Consider the following 10,304-nt stretch of genomic DNA (forward strand, 5'->3'; position numbering starts at 1 on the left):
ATGTACTAATTTAAGATGCAAAGCTCTTTGAAAGATTTTTTTATATCTATTTATAGGACATGGGCATTACCGGTAAGGCCAGTATTTATTGCCCATCCCTAGTTACCTTTGGTGAGGTGGTGGTGAGACGCCTTCTTAAACCATTGTGTTCCATCTTCTATAGCTACACCCGGAATACTATGAGGGAGATCATGCTAGGGTTTTGACCCAGCGACAGTGAAGGAATGGCAATGTATTTCCAAGTCAGGATGGTGTGTAACTTGGCGCATAATTTGCAGGTGGTAGTGTTCCCAAGCCCCTACCCTTGTTCTTATAGGTGATAGAGATTGCAGGTTTGGATGGTGTTATCCAAGGAGACTTGGTGAATTATTGCAGTGCATCCTGTGGAAGGTACACACTACAGTCACTGTGCACTGGTGGTAGAGAGAGTTAATGTTTATGTTAGGGTGCAAATCAAGCGGGCTCCTTTCTGCTGGATGGTGTTGAGCTTCTTGAGTGTTGTTGGAGCTGCACTCATCCAGGCAAATGGAGAGAATTCCATCACACTCCTAACTTTTGACTTGTAGATGCTGCAGAGGCATTGGAGAGTCAGGAGGTGAGATACTCACCACAGAATTCCCAACCTCTAACCTGCTCTTGGAGCCTCAGTGTTTATATGGCTGATTCAGTTGGGCTTCTGCATCAATTGTAATCCCCAGGATGTTGAGATTAGATGATTCAGCGACAGTAAAGTTTTGAGCAATTTTCCACATTCTCAGGTAGATATTAATATTGTAGCTGTACTGAAACAACTTGGCCTGTGGCACAGCTGATTATGGAGCACAAGGAATTAGCTCTGAAGAAGAGTCTTACGGACTCGAAACGTTAACTCTTTTTCTCTCTCCACAGATGCTGCCGGACTGGCTGAGTTTTCCCAGCACTTTCTGTTTTATTATGGAGCGCCAGTTTTCAGCACTATTGCTGGGATTTTGTCAAGACCCATTGCCTCTGCTGTATCCAATGTGCACAGGTGTTTCTTGATATCACATGGAGTGAATTGAATTGGCTGCAAAATGACATCTGTGATGCTGAGGCGCTTAGGAGGAGATCAAGATGGATCATCCACTTGGTACATCTGGCTGATGATGGTTGCAAATGTTTCAGCCTTGACTTTTGCACTGATGTGCTGGGCTTCACCACCATTGAGGATGGGGATATTTGTTGTGTCTCCTCCTCCTGTTAGTTTTTTAATTGACCCACACCATTCACGACTGGATATGGTAGGACTACAGAACTTTAGTTTGATCAGTTGGTTGTGGGATCGCTTAAGTCTGTAGCATGCTGCTTCCACTGTTTAGCATACATTTAATTCTGTGTCATCACATCACCAGGTTGGCATCTCATGTTTTAGATATGCTTGGTGCTGCTCCTGACATGTTCTCCTACTCAGACTCTTCCAGGGTTCCTGATTTGTTGGTAATGGTTGAGCGAGGGATATGCCAGGCCATGTTTCTGTTTTAATTGTGTTGGCACCAGAGACTAATATCCGTATTCCATCAATATTTATATGGGTAGTACTAGCTAAACCCGGCATGATCTCCAGCTGAAATGGTACTCTTGATAATAAAAACTTTTAAATGGAGTTGATCTAAAGGTGGGTCTTGAAGATTTCAAGCAATGGGGCTGTGACTATTTCCCTTGGCAGCTTGTTCCATTGTAGGGTTGTCCTTGGGAAGACAGATTATTGCTACATGGTCTTGGAAACAAATGGTCTTTGTAGTTTCTGGGTGTGGCTACCTTGTGTATTGTCATTGCTGGAGGGCACCAGGTACCTGTTTCTGTTAACTACCACCAGTCCATTCCATATGTTGTAGACCATGGTCTGTCTACTTTTCTCCTTCTTTTGCTGTAGTGATTCCAAATCTTTTATCAAGGATGTGACACTGGGTGTATTTCCCATACTGATTCATATAGAATCGTGCAGTGCATCTTTGGATAACTTCAATCTTATTTATATCCTCTTCATATAAGGATCCCACATACGACTTGATTACTCCAAGATTGGACGAAGAAATGGTTGATAAGCTATAACTCTGATATTTTTGTTGCAATACCAAAGATTCGTCCTCAAAAATCCAAAACAATCCTGGTTGCTTTGGATATTATTGGCTGAAAGTGGAATCTCCATTAAAGATTGTTTTTAAGATGAACCCCCAGGTATTGTTGTGTACCTATCTGTTGGAAAATTTGATTACAGAACTTAAAGCTATCTGCGGTTGGGTCTTTTCTGTTGGTGATGCACAAGACCTAGCATTTTTTGGCATTGAATGCCATCTCTCATTGGTCTTGCTATTTTTGCAATTCCAGAAGATCAGCTTGCAGTGAATTGAAATGATCTTGAGCTTTCCCTGATGCGTAAACACTGATCCTTATGTATGTCAAGAAGAGTAAAGGCCCCAACACATTTCCCTGGGGCACCTGGGGGGATGATCACCCACCGCACACCACTCTTTGTCTTCTGTTGGTAAGAAAATGCCAGATCCAATTTAATAATGTCCCCCTGATTCCATAGTAGTGAAGTTTGAACAAGGGCTTTTCATGAGGAACTTTGTCAAAGACTTTTGAAGTCTTTGAAGTTGCATGCTGATGGCTCAAGGTACCTCATGGGTGCCTGGTTTTGAGTTGCTAGATCTATTCTGAATCTATTCCATTTAGCACGATATTAGTGTCGGCCATCTCTGGTGGGTCTGTCTTGCCGGTGGGACAGAACATTCCCAAGGATGGTGATAGAGCAGTCTGGGACAAAGGCTGTGAGGTATGATTTGGTGAATATGACTATGTCAGGATGTTGCTTGACTAGCCTATGGGACAGCTCTCCCAATTTTGGGACAAGTTCACAGAATTTAGTGAGGACCACTTTACAGGGTCAACTGGGCAGGATGCGCATTTGTCATGTGTGGTGCCTGGTCAATATTGAGTGGTCTGCCAGCTTTTATTCTTATTCAACTTTTCTGTAATGGTTTTATGCAAATCCAGTAGCTTACTAGGTCAATTCAGAGAGCAGTTATTTTCAAACGCAGACCGTGTAAAAGAAGGCAGGTTTCCTTCCCTAAAGGGCATTAGTGAACAGGCTAAGCTTTTGTAGCAACCAGCAGTTTCATGGCCATCGTTACTGAGATTAACTTTTTATTCCATATTTATTTAATTAATTGAATTTAAATTCCACCAGCTGCTGTGGTGGGATTTGAACTCATGTCTCTGGAGTATTGGTCCAGTAATTCTAGCATTATGCTACCATTTTAAAAAATGAAAACTAATTTTAATATTTTACAGTTGATTTTTAAAAACATAATTGCATGAAACCGTAACAAAATACGGCTTCCATTTTTTTCCCAATCTAGGACCTCACACATCTTTTCAACTTGTGATTTCTATAACCATCACCAAAGCAACATTATTATGTGATCAGCTAATAGGAGATTTAAATGGCTCTCTGCACCCACTGTGGAGAGACATGCCGCGGCAGGGCCATACAATCTTGGCCCATGGATTCTACCTAACAAATAAATAAATTTCCATTGTCTCATAATGTTTTATTATTGTAAAAGATGTCAGCAGTTATACTGATGATACAGTCAGAGATCAGGTTAGGTGCCATTGCATCTCTCCGTAGCTATCGATAACACATTCCTCCTCAAAGCTGCAGGATTAGGATGCTGCATTATTATCCTCTATACTATGTCAACATTTGAACAATGCTACAAATAGTGATATACTTTGGATTCAGGAGATTGTTTTCTATTGAGATGCTCACATGTAGATCAGCATCACAGACTTGTATTATTGTATTTATTCAATACTTGCGACTGGTGCTTATACAAATACACCACAAAATAGTGCTGACTGTATAACTTGCAGACACAAACACATTATTGTGTCCACCAACAAATATTATTATTTTGGGAAATAAATTAATCCATTACGTGTATTCTATATGTATAACATATGAATGTTTTTATGGAATTTATATTAATTTTCACTTAGTTTGACAATTATTTCAGACAGAATTACAGTGTAACTGAGTGATAGGCTGCAGAATAGTAATATCAAGTTAAGAGGTTTGATATAATTCTAAATGTTTTTAACAAAATAGATAGATAAGAATAAATAAATAGGCCACATATTCAGAGTGGGTACTTTATGGGAAATTAAATTCTGTGATTCTACAGTGGCCTTTCTGCATATCAGTCTTGGCTTAGTGGTAGTGCTCCTGCCTCTGAGCCAAAAGGTCATACATTCTAGCCTTACTTCAGAGACTTGAGCACATAATAGAGGTGCCACATTAGTGCGTTATTGAGGGAGTGCTATGCTGTTGAAGGTGTTGCCCTTTGGATGGAATGTTAAACTGAGGCCTTGTTTGTCCTCTTAGCTGGAAGCAAGATGCATTATTTGAAGAAGAGCAGGAGTTTCAGAAATCCTGATCAAAAACTCTCAACCAACATCACAAAAAAAAGGTAATTTATTTAATTCCTGTTTGTGGGTTACTGTGTGCAAACTGAATGCCATGTTTTTTTTACATTACAACAGTAAATACACCAACAATTGGCTGTAAGCCCTTTGGGACATTATGACTGTAAATTTCCATCTAACAATAATTGCCAGATTTCCTTGATGGAAGGGGCCTTTATATATTGATTTATGTTCATGCATTTTCAAATGTGCAATATTCTGCCCTTATTAGTCAAGAGAGACTATGGCTACGGGTCCTGACAACATTCCAGCAATAGTACTGAAGACTTGGGCTCCAGAACTTGCTCTGCCCCTAGCCAAGCTGTTCCAGTACGGCTACAACACTGCCATCTACCCGGCTATGTGGAAAATTGCCCAGGTGTGTCCTGTACACAAAAATCAGACAAATCCAACCAGGCCAATTACCGCCCCATCAGTCTACTCTTGATCATCAAGAAAGTAATGGAAGGGGTCATCAACAGTGCTGTCAAGAGGCACTTGCTTAGCAATAACTCAGCTCCTGACCTTATTACAGCCTTGGTTCAAACATTGACAAAAGAGTTGAACTCCCAAGGTGAGGGTAGAGTGACTGGCCTTAAAATCCAGGCTGCATTTGACCCTGTGTGGCATCAAGGAGCCCTAGCAAAACTGGAATCAACAGAAATCAGTGAGGAAAACTCTCTGCTGGTTGCAGTCATACTGAGCATGAAGGTTGTTGGAGGTCAGTCATCTCAGCTCAAGGGCATCACTGCAGGAGTTCCTCAGGGTAGTGTCCTAGACCCAACCATCTTCAGCTGCTTCATCAATGGCCTTCCTTCCATCATAAGGTCAGAAGTGGGGATGTTCACTGATGATTGCACAATGTTCAGCACCATTCGTGACTTCTCAGATACTGAAGCAGTCCATATCCAAATGCAGAAAGACCTGGACAATATCCAGTGTTGGGCTGACAAGTGGCAAGTAACATTCATGCCACACAAGTGCCAGGCAATGACAATCTCCAACAAGAGAGAATCCAATCATCACCCCTTGATGTTCAATGGCATTACCATCATTGAATCCCCCACTATTAACATCCTTGGGGTTACCATTGACCAGAAATTGAACTGGGCTAGCCATATAAATACTGTGGCTACAAGAGCAAGTCAGAGGCAAGGAATCATGTGAAGAGTAACTGACTTCCTGACTCCCCAGAGCCTGTCCACCATCTACAAGGCAGGAGTGTGATGGAATACTCCCCACTTGTCTGGATGAGTGCAGCTCCCACAACAGTCAAGAAGCTTCACAGTGTCCAGGGCAAAGCAGCCCACATGACATGTCCACAGACATTCATTCCCTCCTCCACTGATGCACAGTAGCAGCAGTGTGTACCATCTACAAGATGCACTGCAAGAATTCGCCAAGGCACCTTCTACAGCACCTTCCAAACCCATGACCATTACCATCTAGAAGGACAAGGGCAACAGATAGATGGGATCACCACCACCTTCCTAGTCACCCACCATCCTGACTTGGAAATATATTGCCGTTCCTTCACTGTCGCTGGGTCAAAATGCTAGAACTCCCTCCCTAACAGCACTGTGGGTGTAGCTGCACCACATGGACTACAGCAGTTCAAGAAGGCAGCTCACCACCACCTTCTAAAGGGCAATTAGGAATGGGCAATAAATGTTGGCTTAGCCAGTGAAGCCCACATCCCGTGAATGAATAAAACAAAAAAGACATTTCAATGTGACTGTATTTGATAAAGTTATTCATCAGCGGGTACAAAAAGAATTTGGATGGCTATTCAGGTGACTCAAGCTATTCAAAGTTTGTCTCTGAAGGAAATGATTGTTAACTTGCATGCTGAAACTGCTGTGTCACTCAAGTTTGGTTACCTCATTTGAGATGACTTTCATCATCACCTCAGTCTTGTCCAGATTGTCATCTTGAACTGTGCATCCAGCTGATAAATCATAAAACATAGTGGTTACGTAAAAGTCCTTGGATGGACTATCCAAAATGCTATCTAAAAGACAATTGCGGTAGAGAATTCACCGTGACTGAGCAATGATAAAATCAGGAGTGACATAACACATTAATGCACCAAACATAGCATCACAGAGCAGTATGGCACTTCCTCAAATCAGCAGTCTCTTATAGCATATCTTTGTATTCTCAGGTCAGCCTAGTAACTGAAGAAGACGCACTTATCCCCAGTGTGGAATAGCAGTTCATTAGCTGCCTTTCTATTTCAGAGGAATGACGAGTGATGTAGGTAAAGGAAGATAATGTAGAAAGGACAAGAAACTTTGTAGGAAAAAGTATGATAAAGTTAGATGGCTAATTTGACATGGTTTTTTCACAATTTTCTGCCTAACTTTTAATTGTAATAAATCTTGACATGAAAGAAGGCCATTCAACATATCAAAACTGCTTCATCTATAGACTATATCTGCTACACCATTTAAACATCTGAGGGAAGCTCTATGTACATACTTCTTGCTCCCCAGAGCAATTAAATTGGCTGAGCTATCAGGAGCCTTTGAGTTAGTAGTTAAACTCAGTCTATCGCCACCCTAACAAACTTCAATCTTGTTCCCAAGCAGGTTTTTATTTGTTAGGCTGTCAGGTGAATAATAAGAAACCTAAATAAGTTGCTGAATGCTGGTTTGAAATGCAGCCTAATTAGCCACAATCAAATACATCACAATCTTAGACTGAATTTAATAAAAGCTACAGGGGCTACAATGATATCAACAAATTGATTTGACAATTGAATGCATAAAAAGAGATGATAAAGTATTGGTATCATTGAGAAAGTTTGGAAACAATAGTGATTTTGAGTATAAAACAAACAAAAAACTAAGTTCATTTTATGAAACACAGAAATGTCCCAAATGTCTAGAGCTCATCCAACTATTTTATATTATTTACATAATGTAACTTGGCAATAAAGGAGTCACAAACAGATCAGACTGAAAAATGTTATACCTTGTATCATGAATGCACTTAACATGTAAGCACAGGGTTAATCAAAATTACAGTTGACATTAGATACAGAAGTGGTTTTAAAATTAATTGCCAATACATGTGCTAGTAAGTATATTTTTAAATTGCTTTATGAGTTTTGATGAGTGCCATGAGCTTCACTAGCAACGTTGCTGGGTCAGCATCATATAAATATAGTCAAACATTTTAGGTAAAGGAAACTGGGGAGCACAACTAAGACACTTTCATTTCAGTTACTAATGAATGGAATGGCGTAATTGGACTGGAAACAGTAATTTTTACCAAATCCAAGTTTAATAGTCAGCTGACCACATTTGATATCAGATAACAGTACATGAGTAAGCTATTGGCATTACTTCCATTATCATTGTGCACTTGCATTTTAATTCAGGAAACCAATGCTGTTTCTGAAGACAATGTCCATTTGGAAATACAAAAGGTATTCCTGATGAAAATTACCAGGGAGCTGAAATTATGCATCTGTCTGAAATTATACCTATTTTAATCGGGGTATTAACTAATTTAAAATATATATTTAAATGCCTCTGCTGAAATAGCAGAGGGAATAACTGACTTTAACATTTTCACATTTGAATCCCACTTAGTCTACTCATAGTTCCAATACATCTTATGCTACAAAATTTAATTTATGTTAATGAGCTAATAGTTCTGTTATCTCTTAAAATATGCAGAATAATCCACACACAGTCAAGAGCAGTTTAATACGAGGTTAACCTTATCGAATGATAGGGTTAATTCTTAGAAGGCATATTCTAAGATAGCCAAGTGCAACTATTTAAGCGTCCTTTTACTAGCTCAAGCCTGTCAACATTAAAGAAACAAGATATATTGACCTATCATGATCTTTGGATTGATCACACAATAACAAGCTTTGAAGACCATTATTAGTATGATGCTCCTTCCTTGGTGATTTCAATACTGGAAGAAAAATAGACAAATGAAATCAATTGAAACAAGGCTTTTGTAAAACAAAATAAACTCTGGCAATTATAATTTCTAAGATGGGTGTTTAGTTGAATAACAACTTTTACAAATTATTAATTGAGTTGAATTGATTTATCAGGTTACTTTTATGATGTTTTGCACCTAATTCAGGAAGATCTTGAGAAGCTTTTGAAGGAGGTTAGAAGACTTAAGGAGGTCTTTGAAATTTGCAAGAGTGATCAAGGAAAAGAGTTTCAGAAAATTTGTTTTGGATTCAAGTGGAAGTAGCAAATATAAAGCCTATTCCAATTGTTAACAATTAATATATTTTTCTAAGAACGTAAAATGTACAGTTTAACAGCAAGAGAGAAAATAAAATACCTATCGGTACAAATTGAGGAAGATTTGTAGGAAAAAACAACTGAAGGAAGAAGATGACAATCAAGGAAGATGACTTGCAGCAGTGGTGAATCCAAAGTGTCATAAGGGAAGAGAAAATTGTTACACCACAGCAAGTCTGCTCTATGCTCATATTACAAGACAAAGCCATTTTACCAGTCATACATTGAATGTTGACTGAACAAAGTCTTGGACATTGAACCTTATCCTGTTATGCTGTTATGAAGCAAAACCCAGATGTGCTGACATATTATGTTCAGCTCCTGATGATTTAGATGCTGTGGTTTGCTATTAAAGTGCTGGTCCAATTTTATTATAACCACCAATTTTTATAATTAAACTAATCATAATTTAGTAGGTATTATTAAATAAAGTAACATTAGTAATGTACCTGTGTCCAACTCCGTCTTTGTCTCCATCAAATAAGAATTAAGTTGCACATCATTCAGTGTTGTATTGAAATCCACCTGCATATAGATATGGTTTGGTTAACAACTATGGGGCTGATTTTCTTGTCAGTGGTTTATTCCCCACATGCTAAGGATAGAAAATAAGAATGGATAGCCATGATATCAGCCCTCCCCACCCGTTCCATTACCCTGGCATTTTCAGGGCTTTCCTAAAGTGGTTGAACTGGGGCTGCACTGCAAGGGGTTGGAACAGGGGCCAATGCAGGTGACCAATGCTGACAGCCAGTCCAACTTGTGCTTTGTTCCTGTTTTCCTGGCATAAATATTTGCTGGGGACCAGGCTTCTGGCAGGAAAATTGTTCCTAGTTTTGGGTTAGTTATGTAGGATAGTTTAAAGCAGTTTTAGTTAGGCATAGGCAAAACTGTAGACATAAATGGCAAACCTGATTAAATCATTTGACGTATATATTAGTGAAAGAAGATCCATTTGCTAATCTTCAACAAATATAGGTTTAATATTGGAATTTTTTTCAACATAATATTTGATATTTTATGGACACTGTAGAATTTAGCATTCACATTCTCTATATTGGTAAAACCAGTTAAAGTTTCAATAAAATAGGTTAACGTGTGCAAAAATCTATTACTGTGGACACATTATATAAAAATAATATACATTTTAGGGCTTTAGGTGATTAGATTGTTATTTGCATATCCATGCACTATTCCCCAAAGCTCAGGGAACCACCTCCCAAAGCACAGGAAGACCTTTACCTTGTTTTATTTGTTCATGTCATGTGGGCTTCACTGGTGAGGCCAGCATTTATTGGCAATCCCTAATTTCCCTTGAGAAGGTGGCGATGAGCTATTTTCTTAAACTGCTGCAATCCGTGTGATATCCCACATTGCTGTGAGATAGGGAGTTCCAGAATTTTAGTCCAGGGGTGAGGAAGCAATGGCAATATTTTTCCAAGTCAGGACAGTGCGTTACTTGAAGGGAATTGGAGTTCCCAAACATATATTTCCCTTTCCTTTCAAGGCGGTAGGTCTGAAAGGTGCTGTTGAAGA

Source organism: Carcharodon carcharias, chromosome 11, assembly GCF_017639515.1.
Source record: "Carcharodon carcharias isolate sCarCar2 chromosome 11, sCarCar2.pri, whole genome shotgun sequence".
In the NCBI taxonomy this organism is placed as follows: Eukaryota; Metazoa; Chordata; class Chondrichthyes; order Lamniformes; family Lamnidae; genus Carcharodon; species Carcharodon carcharias.